General features: G+C 33.7%; 1 long non-coding RNA gene across 1 annotated transcript; it reads left to right on the top strand.

Annotated features, from left to right (window-relative positions):
- Window positions 1–9,648: 9,648 nt before the first annotated feature.
- LOC112656082 (uncharacterized) lies at window positions 9,649–19,930 on the top strand. Its single transcript, XR_003134089.3, has 4 exons — window positions 9,649–9,744; window positions 16,831–16,875; window positions 18,750–18,884; window positions 19,686–19,930. It is a non-coding gene; the product is annotated as an uncharacterized LOC112656082 (long non-coding RNA).
- Window positions 19,931–21,132: the final 1,202 nt, after the last annotated feature.

The raw sequence follows: 21,132 nt of genomic DNA, 5'->3' as shown, positions 1-21,132 counted from the left end.
GTCTGAGAAGAAAGCTTTTGGAAATTAGTTTCATCAGTGGATAGTTGATATGTTTTATGCCTGATGGGAATATAGTACAAAAGAAATATTGTTTCTTGTAACAGGTGTATCACAGAAACAAATTTTAGTGATAGCCAATGTAAATAATAACTAAGCTAGAAAATACTGTTCAGTTACATTCTCATAGCCTAATGTAAACTTCTTACTGAAATAGCAGCAGGCCCTTATAATGGTTACACTGACCATTTCTGTTACACACACACACACATACACACACAAACACACGCTCCTTAAGCTAGTTCAAAATTTGTACTGATGATGGTAATACTTTATTTAGCCTGGGAATCTGACTCTTCCTCTCTGACATTATGAGTTGAAATTGATTGAATCTTGTTGGTTCCATAACAAACAGTCCAGGAAGGAAAATTGGGAGGTGTATGGTAATTGCTTGGTTTTGTAGAGCACTTCACAGTTTTCGAAGTCCCTATCTTATTTTATATCTAAAAATAGTACATTGATGTACCTGGATAACAATTTTTGCAGGGTTGTTTATTTCTAATGAATCTGCATCTATAAATGCCACTTATTCTTTATTTTTTCTCATTCATGAATTTGTGCAATAGACATTTACTAGAAAACAGGCTTTAGGGGTGTAAAAGCATTTCCCCTTGAGAAACTGATAATGTAGTGTGAGGGACAGTTAGATAAGTGAAATAAGAGAAAGCAAAAAAATTTACATTGGAAGCACAAAGCCTGGGGTCTTCATTTGTAATTGGAAGGCCAGGAAGTGCTTCAAAAAAGTTATGCTTAAGGTTGCTGGCCAAGCAGATGCGGTTAAAGCAGGGATTGCCAAGCAGATAAATTTGGAATTTTAAAACATACCTGGCCTTGTCTGAAAACGTTTTTGATTTTCACCAGTAGTGGTTGAGTCTTCTACAGATATCTAGTGGGTAGAGCTAAGGGATGCTTTAAACACCCTATAATCCTAAAATAGCTCCACACACACCCTCAAAAAAGAACTGTCTTAAACTGTCAACAGTGCCAAAGTTGAGAAAGTTTGGGTTATAGGCATTATAGGCAAAAGGAATAAATACATGGAGGAAATATTCTGGCTTATGAAAATATAAACTGCTTGATGTTCATGAAGGGAATGGGGACAGAAGTAGCAATAGTGCCTGCTTAGACTATGGAGGGGAAGAAAGAGCCTGAATTCTCTCTCAGCATAGATGTTAAGAAAGATAGAAATCTTTGTTTCTGTAAAGTGCAGCAGTTTCTGTACATTAGTAGAAAATTAAAATAAGAATAGGTCTTTAATTCCTCTACTTTAAAGAAACAAAAATTTACAGACTAGAGACAGTTTGTTGAAATGGTCCCATGATCTTAAAATGTTAAAAAACAAATGAAAGTAAAAAATACATAGTTTATTATTTTTGCTCAAAAATCACTGGAAGGATATATGTGTCCACTTGTTCAAATTGTATTTTATCAGAAATATATTGTGGGCTCTCACTTCACAGGATAACATCTCCTGCTTCACACCATGCAATCTTACAAGAAACTAATCAGGTGAATTGCTATCAGGCCCCAGATATAGAGATGGCTGTTGTGGGATGGAGCCCATACTTAAACCTATAAAATGAAAAGACAGTGGGTTCTATATGTGGTAAATATATTTAATAGATTACTGGTTGTCTCCAGTGTTGCAATTTTTAAGGTTAGTGTCTTACAACGGTTTCTAGTAAATGTTTATTTAATGACTGTATGAATAAATACATGAGTGAATAAAATAAGGAAAAAAGAGGAAAAAAAGGAGGGAAAGAAAGGGTCAGAGTGAAGGAGGGACATGGAGAGGTTAAGCTCAGTGTTGGTTAAGTTCTAAGAGGGCAAATTTTTGAGTGTTTTGACCACTACTGAATTCCTAGTAACTAGAATATGCCTGAGCCCTAATTATATTGGTGCTCAGTATTTGTGAACTGAATGAATTACCCTACTCTTACACAACTTCCTACCTTTCAGAATGCATACAGGAACGTTGTTGGGGATGGGAAGTAGCAACATGATAATCAGCAATTATAACACTGATAACTATATATTTGGGCAACAGATGTATTAATTATAAATTAAGCTACATTATTTAGAAGTGATTCAAAAAGAATATAAAAACAATTCAGTCATGCTTGAATGTTCAGGAATAGATTACCTTACCTAAAACTGTGAATTTGGCATTTTCAGGACTGGGTGTGTGTGTATGTGTGTGTGTGGTGTGTGTGTGTATGTGTGTATGTTTTGGGGGTTGGGGGAGAGAATTGAGAGGAAGAAAGAAAAGACATAAAGACATGCTCTGATAAAAGAAAACAAAAATTAAGAAGCTGTAGGAAATATCAAATTCTTTTTGTTACAAAGTAGACTATATATGTTATTGTACACTGTATCTTAAGGATTTTATTTACTTATTTAATTATTTTAGAGAGAGAGAAAGAACATGAGTGGGAGGGACAGAGGGAGAGAGAGAGAATCTCAAGCAGACTCTCTGCTGGGTGCAGAGCCCAGCATGGAGCTCAGTCTCACGACCCTGAGATCATGAGCTAAAATCAAGATTCAAAGGCTTAACTGACTGAGCCACCCAGATGCCACTGTTATTATATATTGTATTTTTAAAATATACATCTTGGGAAGATCTTATCACAGCAATACTTTCATACTTGCTCTCTATTTCATTCATCAGCCTTTTTAAAGTACTAGTTTCTAGGACATTATTCTCTTTACCGCACAATTTGTAAGCTAAACCTCTTTTTTTCTTTTCTTTCTTTTTTTTTTTGAAGATTTTATTTATTTATTTATTTATTCATGAGAGACACACAGAGAGAGAGAGACATAGGCAAAGGGAGAAGCAGGCTCCCTGCAGGGAGCCTGATGCAGAACTCAATCCCAGGACCCCGAGATCACGACATGAGCCGAAGGCAGATGCTCAACCACTGAGCTACCCAGGTGGCCTCCTCCTTTTTTCATTGAAAATTAGGGCACATTTTGAAAATTCACATAGCAAATTAAATATTCGATATTTTTGTATAATATTATAGCCTTCTTATCCACTCCTCCCCCCGCAAAAAAACAAAAAACAAAAAAACTATGCAGAGAAGGAAAGAATAATTCCAAAATCAATAATATTGTTCAAGGAGCCAGAACAGTTGATTACTATGTCTTGTGTATTTGTTTCTGGCATATCTTTAAGTGTTTTCAAGTACTTTATAGTGTACTTGAAAAAAATATCAGGTATTTAATAATACTTAGAGAGTGTCCATGTAGTGCATTTAACTCCTAAGATTTATGCAGCTCCTGGCAGGATAGCCCACTAAAAAAGGTAGTAGAAAGTCAAGTCTTCCAGCATAGAACCTTTGCCCCAATTCCATGACCTTTATTTCTTTCTCACTCAGTGTCCTCATCTGTTAAATGGGGATGATAATTCTGTCTCTACTTACCTAAACTCTGAATGGATAGCTAGATTTAAAAAAAAAAAAAAAGATTTTAAAATTTGGAATGCCTAATAGTAAAGTTAACTAGAACATAGTTGTACTATATATTAATACCATTTTCTCTGTTATTTCTCACTTACATGAGAAAGAACAGGCTACTAATTTGAAAATGCTATATAAAATTTTGTGATCAGTGAAAAGTTTTAGTTGGGAAGCTTTTTATCTTTGGCTTAATTGCCCTTTCAAGGGGACTCTTTAATGTTATGAAAAGAAGAACACTGAAAGTTACAAACTCATTTAGGAAAAAAAAAAAAAAGAATATAAGCTATCAATATGGTTTTTCCTCAGAGCTCTTAAGATGTATCTGAGAGTTCATTACTGATGGCTTTTGGTGTTTTCCTCATAGTACTATTTCTGTATTATTCCAAGAATAAATTATTAACATGAGATCTAATTTGAAATTCCATGCTACTTAAAATTACTGGGATGATAGTTTTGCCTTAGTGCTCCTTTTACACCAGCATGGAATTTACTAATGGAGAAATAATAATTCTGTTTGCTCTTTCCTTTTGTTTTAGTTGTCACTACCATATATATTGTGAATAAATGTTTGGGAGTAATTTTGCCTTTTAAGTATCATAAACATTAACAAATGCTGTTTGATTCACTTACAAATTATATGAGAAGAGCCATGAAATTTTCCTAACCTTTTCTGTAGCTCAATAAATCACAAACAGACAAGAAAGTTAAGTACTACTTCAGTGGAAAATCAGCAGACAGATGTAGCACACATTCCCCTCAAAATAATTCAGAACCTGTTTCAATTTATCAAATGCCTACTTTATCTGTCAAAACAATGTCCTTTCTCAAATAAAGGGCATTGTTTCTGTAGCAAGAAAAAGGTTCTGATGTATTGTTATCTGCAAATGGATGGCGGAATAATGGAACAACAGGCAGTGTTTCAAACTAAGAGATCAAAGGCCAGAATGCATTACAAATCTTGTTAAAATAAATGAGGGTAAGAGCATAATTCCAATAAAGACATTTATAGTCTGAAACAATCTCTCAGTCTTTTTAAAAGAGATCTTTAAAAATGAACCTAAATCCCCTTACAAACACCAAAAGATTTTTGCTGCTTCCCTCAGAGAAGTTCAATATTCAAAGAAATACAAAATCGTAGAACTCCATACAAGCTAGATAACACTACGTTTTTTAACATGCTGACATTGTAGCATCTTACTGATGCTACTAATCTGTTTGTTGCATTTATCTGTGCACATAGTATTCATGGAGGAAAGCACTTGTTCATAAAACATCCAAATTTAAAACATATTTTGTTATGAAAGTGTTTATCTAAATAAATTTGTTTAATGTTTTAGGTTAATTTTACCACATAATCTCCCCGCTTGTAAGCAATTTTTCTTAAGGAATCTCAATACTTGGATTTGTAACAAATAATATAAATCTTTTAATTGCAACTTCAGATGAGATACTTCCTTTTTTAACAGTATAAAGAAAACCCAGATATAATGAGGGCCATACCCAGCATTAAGGTTATAGTGTACTTGTACACAATCAGTTAGCTGTTATTTCCTAGCTGTTGTCATGCCCAAACATTTACTTTAACCTAAACGTGTCAGATATTTATGATGATTCCTGCAGCCTGGTTGATCTGGAGCTGAAATATGACAATATAGCCTGATGTGTCTATCTTCAGTATGATGGCAAGTTGTTCTCCTTTTCCTTTATTCTAGCTCTTTGTTTTGTTCAGTTTTGTTTTTAAATGCAACCAGACCTTTGTCAGTAGCCAGAGTATCTTCTTAAAACAAATCTATAACAATCTGTTGTTAAAAGAAATTCATATTCAGTAACAACCTTTGGAACTGAGGGCTATAAAATGCATTAATTCATGATCATCAAATGATAGAAGATGCATTTGTGACCATATATACTCACACAATCACATAGTTGAAATTTTTAAAAACTTGTGGGAAGTTATTAAAGTTGTATAGACTATATCAGTTATCTGAGGACAATTCCTGGAAATAAAAAATGTTTTGTTTCATCTAATGTAATATAGATTGTGATGTTTACTGTCTGACACTAAGATTGTAAGATACTGTGATTAAGCATAGTTTCACCATAAAAAATTTAGTTTCCTCACTTATACCAATAAATACATGAATTCAACAAGAGATATTTAAAATAAATGTGAATTAAGCAGTTAGAACAAAAGCTGGCATTAAGTTAAAATTACTACTTTTTTACAAAAATGTCTCTGTATTCACCAAAACCCTTGGCAAAGAGAAGATCCCATAAATACAATTTCTCCTCACAGTTTTATACACCCTATAAAAGGAAAATATTAATTGATGTCCTTTGGGACATTCTGTTCAAAATTGTCTAATAGGCCTGTATAATTTGTTCCAAAGTATTTCAATAGGCAATGTAGTCACCAATCCATGCCAGTCCAAACCTCTCCTAATTTTCTGTTATATGCCATTGACAGAAGGAATTGTAAGAGTACATCCTGCCCTCCCCTGAGTGAGCCACTCAGTGAGCCTGAGTGAGTTTGTGAGCCACAAACTCACTAAAAAATCATCTTAAACACTCAATTATTTTGTTCACATGTTCCAAAACATCTCATGTATCTAGGTCATAGACTTATGTAATATGAATTTAAATTAAAACCAGGCTTTAAATATTTTAAAATATACTATTCCACAAATTATCTAACTATTCATGTTTTTACTTCATTCAAAAAACATATAAATAAATACAGAAACATGCTGTATATTCATAAACTCATTTATATATTTATATATTCAAGGATGTGTATATATATAAATGTGTGTGTGTATATTTATAGACAAACACATACATAGTCTGTTTATCCATCAGCTTGTCCATTTATCTATCCATCTATCCAATGTCAGGAATTAAGACTTGAAACTTGAGTCAAACAGATTTGAATTCAGCTTATTTCTTAGGAACTGTATGACATATTCATAAACCTCTCTATTCACTTTTGTTCATAATCCCATTCTGTGACCTGAGTCACTCGGGGTAGGGCATGGCTAGGGGAACAGATCCTGCTTTCTTCTTCAGTAAACCTAAATTCTGGCAGAGATTTATCACAGGACCCTCATAAAACATATTAGTTTATTGCGATGTATGAAGTTTGTCATCTGAAAGATCTGAGTACACATATCCTACACATGATGTTCTTGAGTTAATTTCACTTTTTTTCCAATTGTATGGTGAGTATTAGAAAACTCTATACCTATAAGGGGGAATTTGATCTACGGTGCCAAGAATATATCTCTGTTTAACAGAATATGTTTGAAAGATGCTCTGGGCTTTCTCACCTATTATCATAAACTCTAAAGATCAAGTTGTTTATTTTTTTAAAACTATACACAGGATCTGTCTATGCTTAAGATATGTCATTTAAAGCAGAAGTACATGTGAGGGGCACCTGGGTGGCTCAGTGGTTAAGTATCTGCTTTTGGCTCAGGTCATGATCTCAGGACTCTATGGCTGAGCTCCAGGATGGGCTCCCTGCTGAGCAGGGGGTCTGCTTCTCCCTCTGCCTCTCCTCCCTAACTCATACACCCTTGCTCTCTCAAATAAATGAATACAATCTTTAAAAATATATAAATAAGTAGAAGTATATGTGAGATGAGAGAGCAGTTAATAAAGCATGAATGGGAGAGTCTTCATCATGGTGAAGTTTTTGTCTTGAAGATCTTCCATAGTGCACTCACTAGCAGCACCAATACCTCTAAGTACCTGAGTATGGGGAATGTGGTAGAGTAAGGAAGGGGTCGTCAGTGTCCAAATACTTCTTACACTTTACCTTGATTCTATGGAAGAACTAAGGAAGGGTTAGGACAGATATGTCACCCTTTGAATGATGTAGCAACCCATTATAACATTTAGAAATACATAGGCAAGTTTATGTGATAAAATAAATTCCAAAAAAATTCTCCATCAATTCAAGATTAAGAAAATCAAGAAAAAAAACTAAATCTTCACCCCCCCTACCCCCACCACTTCTCTCCAGAAGACAAGCACAAAGGACACCGGATATAAAGTGTAACATGAGTAATTCTGAAGAAAGAGATAAGGAGAAAAGATCATTCAGGGAAGAATTTGGCTAGGGCAAACTTTATTTAGAATCTGTTTCTATAAACACAATAGACAATATTTGGGTTGAATTCAAAGCCTACACAATTCAGATAAACAATGGTTTCTCTGCTTGATTAGATAATTTGGTTAATATAGAAAACTCAATGAGGGGAGAAAAATTAATCATTCAAATTGGAAGGATTTGCAGGGCGGATTACTCACTGGTTTAAAATTTTTCATTTTAAAAATAGTTACAGTAGCAGCTTCAAATATTTCATTGAAAAGAACAAGATAATGACTTACAAAATGAGTTATTTAAAACAATTAGTGTGGGATATCATTTAAATTGATGCATTTTGTGACTTAAATTGAGAAAGGTTAAGTATTAGAGAGACAGTTACAAATATGACTTATTTTTCCCAGTATCACACATATTTTTAAAAGCCCAGTTATCTTTTTGATCACTTTATCATGTCTTCTTTTTAAATTTTTGGAACATAATTGAAAATATTATCAAATTTTAAAAGAGAAATTATAGCATGAACACATATTCCCTAACAAACTATAAGAAAATATGACTTTACTAACAAACATCCTTATAGTTAATAAACGTGTATATTCTCCAAGGTTCTGATTAATAGGGAGACAGCAAACTAAAGCAGCAGTGATAATGCAACCATTTAAAACAACAAAAATGCCTCTATGAATATTAAGTCAATGACTTTCTTCTGAAATAAAAAATGTGTTTGGCACTGAAAATTAATGTGATTTCTTGCATGTAAATTACCATATTTTAAACAAAAGATATCTTCAAGAACCATTTTAATCTTTGCTATATTTTACATATAGTACTTTCAAATTCATATTTCAGTGTTGACATATTTCAAATAAAGAAAATGGACTGTTGTAATCCTTTGCATGGTGTTTTCATTCAATTAGCTCTATCTTTCTTTTTCTAAGCAAACAAGATGGCAATTTACTCAAAGTCAACCCATAATAACATATATCAGCCAGAGTCAAACAAACACAGTGCTGCTCATGCTACACCTTTTAAAATCAAACAATTTTAAATAAAAGCAAACATGAACATAAATAGTGTTTCCCTTTGGAATTTGACTGTTGACAGAAAAATGATAAAAACATAAAAATGGTTTGAATTTGTAAGGAAGTTAAATAATTCAGGAAATGTTTTATTAACTGATAGCAGAGAGAACAGGATTTTGGTCTTTGCATTATGCAGTAATGAAAGAATAAAATATATGATATGTGGCTTTAAAAAAAACTGTTCCTAACTGTATTAAAATTTCGCAAGGTAGTTGAAAACCACATTCTTATCAAGCGCTCACAAAAAATATAATTCTGTTTAAATATTTTTTTAGGTTAGCTGCAACATTTTCCAAAGTGAAGGAAAAGTTGTATGTTAGTACATTGTTTTAAAAAGGGCTTTTGGCTTATATTTTCAGTATATTAGAACAGAAATTTGAAAGAAACAGAATCTGAAACGATAATCTATTGCACTGTTTGTTGCATAGAAACATTACTCTCATATGATGAAAATATAAAGTTATCACCCCCAACATATTATTGCCAAAGCATTTTTCTCTTAATTTCAACACAATACAAGAAAATATAAATAATTATATTGTTATGCAAACACAAAGTTTGTAAATGTTCATGATTACATATTCATACTAAATTTACTGACTATAAAACAAATATTTATTACAAAGCATAATTATTTGATATAATCATGCTCCAAATCATGTGGACTTATCAAATGTATTAAAAATTAAAGTTCTGTTGGTTTTTCACTTACTCTCACATAGTTTAAATTTCATATTTGTATAACAGAGATATGGAGTTTATATTTCTGAGCTTGGATTCTGAGTCTTCTATTTACTAGCTATGTGACACTTGGCACATTACTAACTTTTTACTCCAAGTATCTTTATCAGAAAAAAATGCACATACTATAATTGGTATGGTGAGATTGAAATAATGAATTGATTTAGGAGAGCTAGTGTAAAAAGAGTCTTTATTACTTATTTTAGGTTTCCTGCGTACTGCACAATGCTTACTTATGATAGTACTCAGTGCACCATCTCTGGAAAAAAAGGAAGCAAAGAGAAAAAAAAAACAGGTAACTTTACAACAGTTTTAGTAAATTATATGCTTATATGCCTTTCCTTTAGTGACAGGGGTATTTTAATTGAAAATATGACCTGAATTGTCCATATACTTATGTAACCTCTCTTTTGAACTTGCTGACCATTTGAATTAAAGGCAGAAATGCTGAAAGGAGTATTTTCATGTAACACAAGTAATATTATAACTTGGTACAACTTGTTTGGCATGTTGAACATGATATAAGTGTTTTGTTATATGCACAGTTTATGATCAGAGCTAAGGCACATTTATAACTTTTAGCATGGTATATCAATCTTAATATGTAATAGAGAAAATATAAAATAATACAACCAAAATGTTATCACTGTAGCATTTTTTTTTTTCAGTAAACTCTAAACCCAGCAGGGGGGTTCGACCTTACAACCTCAAGATCAAGAGTCCCATCCATGCTCTACTGACTGAGACAGCTGGGTACCACCATAATATTTTTAAATATGAGGAATTATTCAAAATAATTCTTACATAGGTTAAAACATAGACACTCTTAGTGTGGTTCCTGGCAGTCTTTTTAGTGATTGATAAATATTAGGACAAGAGGAAAAAATACTAAGTCTGCAACAATAAATACTTCATCTGCTATTCTCTGATGGGATATTATGCACCATCAGGATGAATGCAGTTACATGAACAGAGGCTCCTGACATAATATAAATGTACATAAGAAAGTATAAAAGCACTTAATATAAAACCTAATGTAAGAAAGAATATAGAAAAATAGTTTTTCAAATGTTAGGATAGTTATATTTGAGGAGTGTTTTCTTCTCCTTTATCCATTTTTAAATCTTAATATCGATTTTTATATTTATAAAACAAAGAGGAAGCATTTCTAAAATAAACATTTATATTTTCACTATACTATCATTCATCTTAATTAATTAGAAGAGAAATATATAATGAGTCTGTGCTTGTAGTTGTCCATGGATTTGCCTACTTTAAGTGTCAATATTATAGCTTCCCTCATTATTCTATTATTATTTTTAGTTCCCATATGGAGGCATTCGTTTATAGCCACTGATCTTTATTCCAAATAAATTGGTATAAAGAAATGAAGTATAAAGAAATGACTCATTCAGAGTCAATAGTCAAGGTGAAAGAATATATATGTAGGAGCAACCACAAAATTGCCATGCCACTATTTAAGTGGGTTCACCTGATACTGTGTATAACTTGTGTAAATATATATGATATGGACACTGGATATAATGATCATTTACCTGAACAGAACCATTTGTGTGAGCATGCCCTCTCTACAAATCTTGCTAACTGACAGTATACTCAATACATTTTGGGAACGTATCTTGTGCATGCTAGAGAGCAGTCTAAGCAAACATGTTCTATCATAAGCCTGCAAAACTTTCATACTAGTAAGGGTGTTTCAAAACAATTTCACCAAAAACAAGATTCTGTTGGGCTTTCTGGAAACCTCTTGTTTAAATAATCTTTTTAAATAAGTAGTCTTGTTTTTCAAGTGGGGGAACTTTTTTTTTTAAAGATTTTATTTATTTATTCATGAGAGACACACAGAGAGGAGAGAGAGACAGAGGGAGGAGCGGGCTCCATGCAGGGAACCTAATGTGGGACCCGATCCCGGGACTGCATAATTATGCCCCCAAACAAAGGCAGGCGCCAAACCACTGAGCCAACCAGGTATCCCATCAAGTGGACCTTTAAAAATGACATTTTCGGGATCCCTGGGTGGCGCAGCGGTTTGGCGCCTGCCTTTGGCCCAGGGCGCGATCCTGGAGACCCGGGATCGAGTCCCACGTCGGGCTCCCGGTGCATGGAGCCTGCTTCTCCCTCTGCCTGTGTCTCTGCCTCTCTCTCTCTCTCTCTGTGACTATCATAAATAAGTAAAGTTAAAAAAAAATTTTAAAAATGACATTTTCAAATTATAAACCTTTTAATTCCATATAAAATATTAAATATATAAAATTATGCCAGTTATATAACTAGTCCATGTACTATGGGAAATATTTTATATACTATATGTATGTACATTCTTAAATTCAGAACAAAATAAAAATTATTAACATTTGGATTCATGTAAGGATAATTAGAGATAAATAAATATGCCTTATTTATTTATTTATAAATTTAATAGTGTTGACCATCCACTTTCTCTCTCACTCAAATTATCTTCTCCATTACTGCCTTGGTCATGTAGAAAGCAAATCCAAAAAAAATTAATAATGCCTGAAATGAGTTTTACTCTAAAGTATATTATTTGTGTTATAAATGTATTATATTTTAGAGGTGGGTGAATTTCTCCCTGGGTATTGTTGGTCAACTTGTTGGTACATAATCCAGATTCTGCTTCTAAGTAGTATAGATCAAAAGCATATGAAAAATATCTGGAGTAACATAAAATCATTGTTTGATTAATTTTACATAATAAAGTTCTGATCAAAGACATAACCCTAGAAATACTAGAAATACATGTAGGGATGATAATGAATTATTAAATATCAAAAAGGAAAGGATGATAATTATTTTTTTAAAGATGGTAATTTTTTTTTAAAAAGGATGTAATATTTAAGGCTCAACAATTTTCAGGTACAAAAATAAATTCATTTATATATAGTATATCATTTTAAATTTACTTAAAAATAAGGAAGATAAATATTTTCCTGGTAATTTTTCAGAGGAGGAAATAAAGGCCTAGAAGACTTAATAACTTGTTTTAGTTTTCTCAGCATTGAAAACCTTAATTGAATGACACCTGTTGTAAATGCAAATAGCATTTATAAAAAGTCACAAAATGTGGGCAGTCATGGAATATCAGTCCAATATACATAAGTGATGCACATTGTGAGTGAAGCTGGCAAGCTAAAGCTAAATATCAAACAGCTAAATGTATATGAAGATAAAAATATAAATATTTTACCAAAAATTGAAGAAATATAGATTGGTTAATATAAGCAATATCGTCGGGGCGCCTCAGTTGGTTAGACAATGGACTCTTGATTTCGACTTGGCTCAGGTCATGATCTCAGGGTCATGACATTGAGCCCTGCCTTGAACTCCATGCTGGGTGTGGAGCCTACTTAAGATTCTTTCTCTCCCCCTCTCTCTACTCCTCCCTCTCTCGTTCACAATCACGCTTGCTTTCTCAAAAAAAAAAAATGTGTGTGTGTGTGTGTATACATACACACACAATGCATGATATCTTCAAATTTTTCTGACGTGTTACCTACAAAATCTTCAGTAGACATAATTAGTATTAGATAAGCACAAAATATATAATAAGTAAAATAAGTTTTTAAAAATAAATTTAGATACCCATATTTTATGTAGTGGACCCAGATTTTTACCCTGATTTTCAAAAAATATAGAGTCTATGATTCTTAGAAGACTTTGTACTGGCAACTATATATCTTTCAAGGCAATACTAACCATGACACTAAGTACTGTAGTATTTGGAAAGATATACAGTAAAAATGATTGCTTAATGACAACTTTAAAATGAAAAATTTCTTGCCTAATTAAAAGCATGATAATTAATGGTATCTATATTGAACTCTTCTGGAGTTCCTATCCTCTTGAGTTACAAATCAAAATCTAGGAATGTGCTATGCTTATGTGTAGGTTTTCAAGACTAGAGCCAGTTAGTGATATATGGTTTATTCAACTACATCTCACCTAAAATTTATGGAATTATTTTGGGATTATGTGACATGTAGAGTTCTATGTGTTATACCTCAAGCCACCTTCAGATATGACCCATGGTCCTGGCCCAAAGAACAGAATGAAGCTTTGTTGCCTTAATTGTTAAATATTGACCAGTGACCTTGTGAGACTATTGGTCTTGTTAAAAGAGGTAATTTTGACTATTAATGCTAAAGTAAATTAATAAACAAAAATGCTTGGCCTCATACACATAATCTATAAACATTTACATGCCATCATGAGACTAGCATTCTAATTCCACACAGACTTCTGAATTCTTTTTGCTCTGAATTCTGCTTGCTTTGTTTAATGTTCTTCAAGATTTTCTTTAGTTTTGCTTTAACTTGATTTGATTTGTATAAAGGTATCAGGGAATATCAGATCAAGTTACTGGAAGCAAAAGGGTAGAAAATGTCAGTAATGAAAATAAGGCATGTCATAATACAAGTGTCAGCCTATAAATATGGGAAAGTTTTCTGGATAAATCCAAGGAAATCAATTGGAGCACAGAAAAAAAAGAAATGTGGTCCTGGAGATGTAAAAAGGATTCAAAATCCTGGGAGTCTTAGCACTCACAGTAAAACTTGGATATTCCAGCTGCTAAGAGAGAAAAGCCTTTAGTCCTCTGACTTGCTTTCTAGTGTCTGCTTGTTATGGGCAGCTGGGAGTAGGGAGGTGTTGACCATGAACAAATGAAAATATAGGTTAATCTTATCCTAAACAAGGCAGGGAAAAGGTAACAAGATAGGTTCAGGTCGGGGCAGTTTCTATCTCTGTAGTTCCTACACATTCCCAGAAATAGGTCTGGTGGAAAATCTCCCCCAAATTGACAATTGAATGTGATCAGACAAAAAAAAAAAAAAAAAACTGCTGATATTTTATTAGACCAATAAAATAGCATCAGGAATGTGAGTTTGAATGCAAGCTTTAATATTAAAAATAGAGTGTAATGGGCACCCTGGGTGGCTCAGCGGTTTAGTGCCACCTTCAGCCCAGGGCCTGATCCTGGAGACGTGGGATCAAGTCCCACGTAAGGGTCCCTGCATTGAGCCTGCTTCTTTCTCTGCCTGTGTCTCTGCCTCTTTCTCTCTCTCTCTCTCTATCTCTGTGTGTGTGTGTGTGTCTTTCATGAATAAATAAATAAAATATTTAAAAAAATAGAGTGCAAAAATGGCTCTAGAATTAATTACTCAAAAAATAAGAGTTTAAAAAATTTGTATAAAGTGTTATAAAGAAATTAAAACCCTTGAGTATAATCTAAAACATATTAATATCTAACCATTAAATAGTTTACCATGCTGCACAAACCTGCTCGATGTTTACCCATTTAATGCTTACAATTTTATAATGTAAGACCTCATATATGGTAGGAAGAGGTACCACTTTAATTTTCTTAATTTTTTTTCTTATAGTCCCACTCTGGGGATCCAGCCAATTTCAGAAAACAACAGTAGTGGGACCTGACAACATTTTGAACCATCCACTAGTCAAGAAAACTATTCAAACACTTACATACAGAACTCTGAAATTAAGCTTTGGTCCTGCCAGTCCCTGTCAACAAATGGAGAGAAATAACTATTTTGTTCTTTGTGAAAGGAGACTTAACATTTGCATTCCTACTTTTTTCTATCTTACACCGATTACGAATGTGAATTTACATATACAAGATTGTTTAGACCACAGAATTTAAGGCTAAATTTTTTGTTTTTTTATTTTTTATTTTTTTTTCTTTTTGTAAAGATTCATTCATTCATTCATTCATTCATTCATTCATTCTCTCTGTGAGAGACACACAGAGAGAGGCAGAGACATAGGTAGAGGGGGAAGCAGGCTCCCTACTGGGAGCCTGATGTAGGACTTAATCCCAGGACCCTGGGATCACATCCTGAGTCAAAGGCACATGCTCAACCACAGAGCTATCCAGACATCCCAAATTTTTTGTTTTTTAAAGGTTTTATTTATTTATTTGATAACGAGCACAAGAGAGCACAAGTGGTGGAAAGGGAGAAGCAACCTGCCCATTGAGGAGGGAGCCCAATGTGGGGCTCAATCCCAGGACCCCGGGATCATGACCTGAGCCAAAGGTGGACACTTAACTGACTGAGCACCCAGACACCCTTCTTAATGCTACAATTGATAGTAGTCCACATACAGATTTATATTATCAGCCTATTTTTGAGACAGTTTCCATGCATTCCACTTATTATATCTGAAGACTCATTCCTACTTTCTTATACATTTTTTTTGAAAAACAGCTGAAAATTGATACTGTATATTTGAGTGGTTAAAAGTGTAAGTTCAGTCAAACATATCCATATTGAGTTTTTTTTACACATAAAAGTTCTTAGTTTATTAGTCCTCTCATGAAAAATCTATATAATCACCACAATAAGCCGCTGCAGAATCTTTATTCATTCTATTGTCCAACCTTCACCTCACTTCTTTTTTCCCAGCACCAACATTGGCTTTTAAAGTCCCTTTGACTTTCTTCATTCTGTTTTTGTGTTCCTTTCACTATTTTCTAGACGTTGTTTGCTTCTCATACAGGCCATATCTTGCAAGTCTATATTTGGGTTCATTTTTTTTTTGCATAATCTAAGGAATCATAAACCATAACAAAGTCTCTTGTCTTGCCACCATCAAGTGGGTTCTGACCCCAAATACGAAGATTACATCTAGTATGATCCTGTACATTTTGGCTAGTTTTTCCTGAATTTCTGTCTTAGGTATTGTTGCCTTTCCAGGATTAAGGACAGCAATGACCATTTAGTTTCCACTAAAGTAGTTGGTTGGTCATGAACTTCCTGGTCCAGGTAGTTACTATGTTGTACATGATGGTGGCCAAGCTTTAAGCAGCCAGTAAGAAAATATTGCAATCTCTTTTTTCCACCTTCTAAATAGATACCCTTGGAAAATGCCTCAATCATTTTAAGCTCTGGTTTATTCAACCACAAGGGAGGCGCCATAGTTGCCTCTATCTAAGAAGAATTTGGAAAGGATTAAAGCAAAACTTGGTTAATTCACTTTGAAATTTTCAGATATCAACCACGGATTCTCACATTAAGTTACAGAAAAGGGAACAGGCCCAATAGTATAACACACTAAAAAAGAGACTGGAAGCTCTAAAAATAAAGAAGCATTTTTTATAGAGTCATATTGGGTGCAAGCAAAGGTTGATTATATGAACAAAAGAGAAGGATTTGCTAATATCTAATTAACAGAAGATTTTACTATCAAATTCTAAAGAGAGCAATTAGAAACACATTGTTGTTTTCCTCTCAGGTTTATAAAGTTATTCACAAATAAAATTGTATAGGAACCCATATTTTCGTTGTCTACCTTATTTTTGAGAGAGATTTTTTTTTCTTCGTAGATATGGACTGGTAGGCAGCTGCAGTTTCAAAGTAGCCGTGACCAGGTGGGTGTAGACATGTGCATTTGGATTATTGATACCTATATTTTACCAACTGGTATGTGTTTTGAATATTAGTGCTTGGTAGGTAAGGAGAATTAATATCATTTTAAAAAAATACTTATTTATTTATTCATTTATTTGTTTATTGCTCAAGCAGGGGAAGGGGCAGAGGGAGTGAATCTCCAGCAGAGTGTGTGCTGAGCAGGGAACAGATTTAGAGCTTGATTGACTCATGAGATTATGACCTGAGCCAAAATCAGGAGGAGGTTATTTAACTGCCTAAGCCACCTAGGCATCCCTAAGATCATTGATTTTGTTTTAAGTTTGAAAAGTAGAAATGTATATTTCATAAACATTTTGAGATCAACATCTTAAAATAGATAAGATACGAATATATGAATAAGGGTATATAAAAATAGAACATACATTATATATGTTTCAGGATTGAAGAGGTTTTTTTTCAAATGCTCCAACATTTATCTGTTTTTAATTAATGAGGAGACTTAATATTTTTTCAAAGGATAACAAGATTCACACTTGAGTCTTCTTACCATGTACTCCAGAAATTACTACATGGAAATGTATTACAAAAGACTGGTTTAGATTTTATTTTTTTTATTTTATTTATTTATTTATTTATTTTTTAATCTTTTTATTTTTTTTTTTTTTAATTTACGATAGTCACACACACACAGAGAGAGAGAGAGGCAGAGACACAGGCAGAGGGAGAAGCAGGCTCCATGCACCGGGAGCCCGATGTGGGATTCGATCCCAGGTCTCCAGGATCGCGCCCTGGGCCAAAGGCAGGCGCCAAACCGCTGCGCCACTCAGGGATCCCAAGATTTTATTTTTTTTTAAGATTTTATTTATTCATGAGACAGAGAGAGAGAGAGAGAGAGAGAGAGAGAGAGAGAGATTGAGAGAGGCAGAGGGAGAAGCAGGCTCCATGCCGGGAGCCGATGTGGGACTCAATCCCGGAACTCCAGGATCACACCCTGGGCTGCAGGCATCACTAAACTGCTGTGCCACTGGGGCTGCCCCTGGATTAGATTTTAAAGCCTTAGCTGGGCATGGTCTTATTAGAAATTGTGGCTATTAATACCTGTTTTAATTACTGCTATATTCAAATCATTTAAATGTCTAAACCAGAACTTTTAATTTCAGTAACATACCCTGCTAGTAAGGATTTTTCTTTATTTCCATCGGCTAATATATAGACTCTTATAAATAATAGGATTTTGAAGCCGACATGATTTTTTTGGGTAAATTATAGTCCAATCTACTAGTAATGTAAATTAATAAACTAGGATCAAGAATATTTTAGTGACTTGGTCAGAATTACATTACAGTTGGAGGACAAATCAAAGATAAAATTACAATCTGAATCTTTCCACTAGGAAAGAAGAGAAGGATAAAAAAAAATTCAAAGTACCTACAAAATTTCTTTGTGTTCATATTTCCTCTGTATATTGTGTTTGCTCATTTCCTAGATAGGACCTTACTATGCCAGCCATAATAACTAGACAGAAGAAGAAAGAATGGTTATTTGCATTCAGATTCATGACTGGGGAAAGAAGAGAGCTCAGAAATTACTTATAGTTGGTTCAGTGATAGACTTCCTGGCCTCTCTATCTTCACACCACTCTAATGCTTTTAGACAGGATGTTTTCACAACTCTGAATGGACCTTCTGAGGATTTGGCTTCACTGAAGCACTACTTTTCCCCAGTATAAACAAAGTACTAAATTAAATAGTTCAAGTGCAGAGCTGGGGAATCAGGAGGCCCAGTGTGTTAGCAAATGTTAAGTTCAGCTGCTTTTAACAAGACTTTAAATAGTGGTGACTTAAGGCAGAACTCTGTTTCTCTCATGTTTCAGCAAAGTGGGAGATAAACATAGGACCAAACTTTCTGTTTATGCAAGAGGGGAAGATGCTTCAAACAAATGGAAGGATTGGTTTTCATAAGGAATGTTCTTGGACAGTCATAACAGGAGTAAAGTCAGAACACATAGGTAAAGAAGCAGAAAGATTGGTCATTCTGGTGGTGGGCCTGTAGAGCAGGCTGTTCACAGATTATTCCTTTAATTTTTGAAAGTAAGTCTGAGAAAGGATCATTAGCAGGGTATGGACTTGGTTGTGCATTCCTGTGGAAACACAGGGTTTAGAGAGGAGACTTGATGATAACTTAGAAATTATATAAGCTACAGAGGCCAATAAAGAAACAGTGGACCCTGGCTGAGATTCTGATACATGGGTCCATCCTGGAAGACTGTCAGAGTTCACAGAAACTAAAGTTGTGAATAAAATGGTAGTTATGTTAGGTTGTCTTTCACCTTTTCGCTTATCACACCATGAGCTCATCAGATGAAAGAGCTGTTTTAAATTCTGCATCCCTAACATTTCATGCAGATTGTATTGACAAACACTTTGTTGAATGAATGAATGGTGTACATTATTAAAAATGTGGGGTAATCATATTTTTTCATGTTCAAATATTATGTCCAAGGATAATGCTGTATTAAAGACAGCTTTTTGCATGTTATGTACTAACATTCTTTTAGCATATGATCCCTGAAACTCATAGTAAATGAAAAAAAAATGCTTTTATATAGAGCCTGTATTTTGGTTTAGACTCCACACTAATTCAGTGCTCAAAAGGAATAATCAGAATTCGAAATGCCCCAGGCCGGTATGATTTCTACATAATACCAATTTCCTGAGATTTTTAAAACATTGCTTACAATAGGTCACTTTGTTTCATTCTAACCCAAAACCTAAATACAGCAGTAACTTTTTTTTTTTTTCCTCTGCAGGCTGTATTGTTCATATCTGTGGAGTCTTCTTGAAAGACAAGAAAACACCTAAAAATAAGGCCTAGGAACTCTACTAAATGGCCATAAGATTCTTCACAAAATGGAAAATAGTTATACTGATTATTTCAGTGCCAGAAATGTTCCATGGTTACAGGTTTGGCACCTTTTGAAGTTGCACTTTCTCTTTGAGGCTGTTAAGGTGCTATTTAATGAATCAATTGAGTCATTTAATCAATAAAAGTATCCCTGTCTCCTAAAAGAGTTAATATGCCTTTTCAGCGGTGCTTCACCTATAAAAAAGAAATAGTTAAAACACTCAACAAATCAGATTTAATATTGTTAAAATGCACATTTTTCAAACAATGGATTCTTCTCTACCCCAATGATATACATATTATTTGTAAACGAACTCCTAGACTCACGTAGGAAGAAGCATCCTCTGTTTAGAAATGTCAATGGAATGAAACACTGTCATAGAATAATGATCTCTTGTTCCCACATAAATGCCTAGGGAAAACTAAGATGTTCATTTTCAAAGCAGGAAACATTGATCCACTGGGTATGTCCTATTAAAATGACTTTATTTTATTCCATCAAATAGCAGATGTAAATTCAGTCATTTAGTCTGATAGATATGGGTTCCAGAGAATGACATTTGTGTGCTATAGTACTACCAAAGAGATGAAAATCATTGCATTTTGCTTTGCTTTATTTGTCAGCAAAACAGAATTAAGTTTGTTCATGAACACCCTAAGGTTTAATATTGGCAATTTAGAAATGGTATATACTGATTTTATTTTTTTTATTTCTTTTAAGTAAACCTTTTCCAGATCTAATAGTCATTCAGTTACATAATTCTGAATTATATGCATTCTATTGAGAATTCTACATATTGTTATATATCAGAAAGTAGGCACTATAACACAACATCTGAAGATTTGTGGCCAATGACTGTTCAAATGAAGGTAAATGTTACCATAATAAAAAAATGATGGAGATTCATGCCTGGTTTTGATAGTATTTTAATCTGAACAGCAAAAAGAAAAGATGGCCAGAGCTCCGGAGGGAAAGATGGAAAAGCATAGAGATTTATATGTTCAAATAATGTGCATGTACATACATATAAGTCTGTGCACAGATGATCTGTAGGTGGACACATTCTGCATGATGAATAGTCACATAATCCCTCAGAGCAGTTTTCGTACCTATCCTTATGGTGTATGCTGTGATACATGCTGTATCTTACTGGCAATTCACAATAAAATTGTGATACAAATTAACGGATTCAGAATAAGCCTTTATATCATTTCTTTCATCAGGATCCAAATTTCATGTTACTATCCCTTGTGCAGCTGGCTAAATGCAGTGATTGTTTTTTGGCATCCAGGCATATGATATTATAGGAATATAAGAGTCAAATGAAAAAGTACTTTTTATTGAAACAAGG

The sequence above is a fragment of the Canis lupus genome, chromosome 22 (assembly GCF_003254725.2).
Source record: "Canis lupus dingo isolate Sandy chromosome 22, ASM325472v2, whole genome shotgun sequence".
Lineage (NCBI taxonomy): Eukaryota > Metazoa > Chordata > Mammalia > Carnivora > Canidae > Canis > Canis lupus.
The sequence above is the reverse complement of the archived record's forward strand: the minus strand, read 5'-3'. Positions and strand labels throughout refer to the sequence as shown.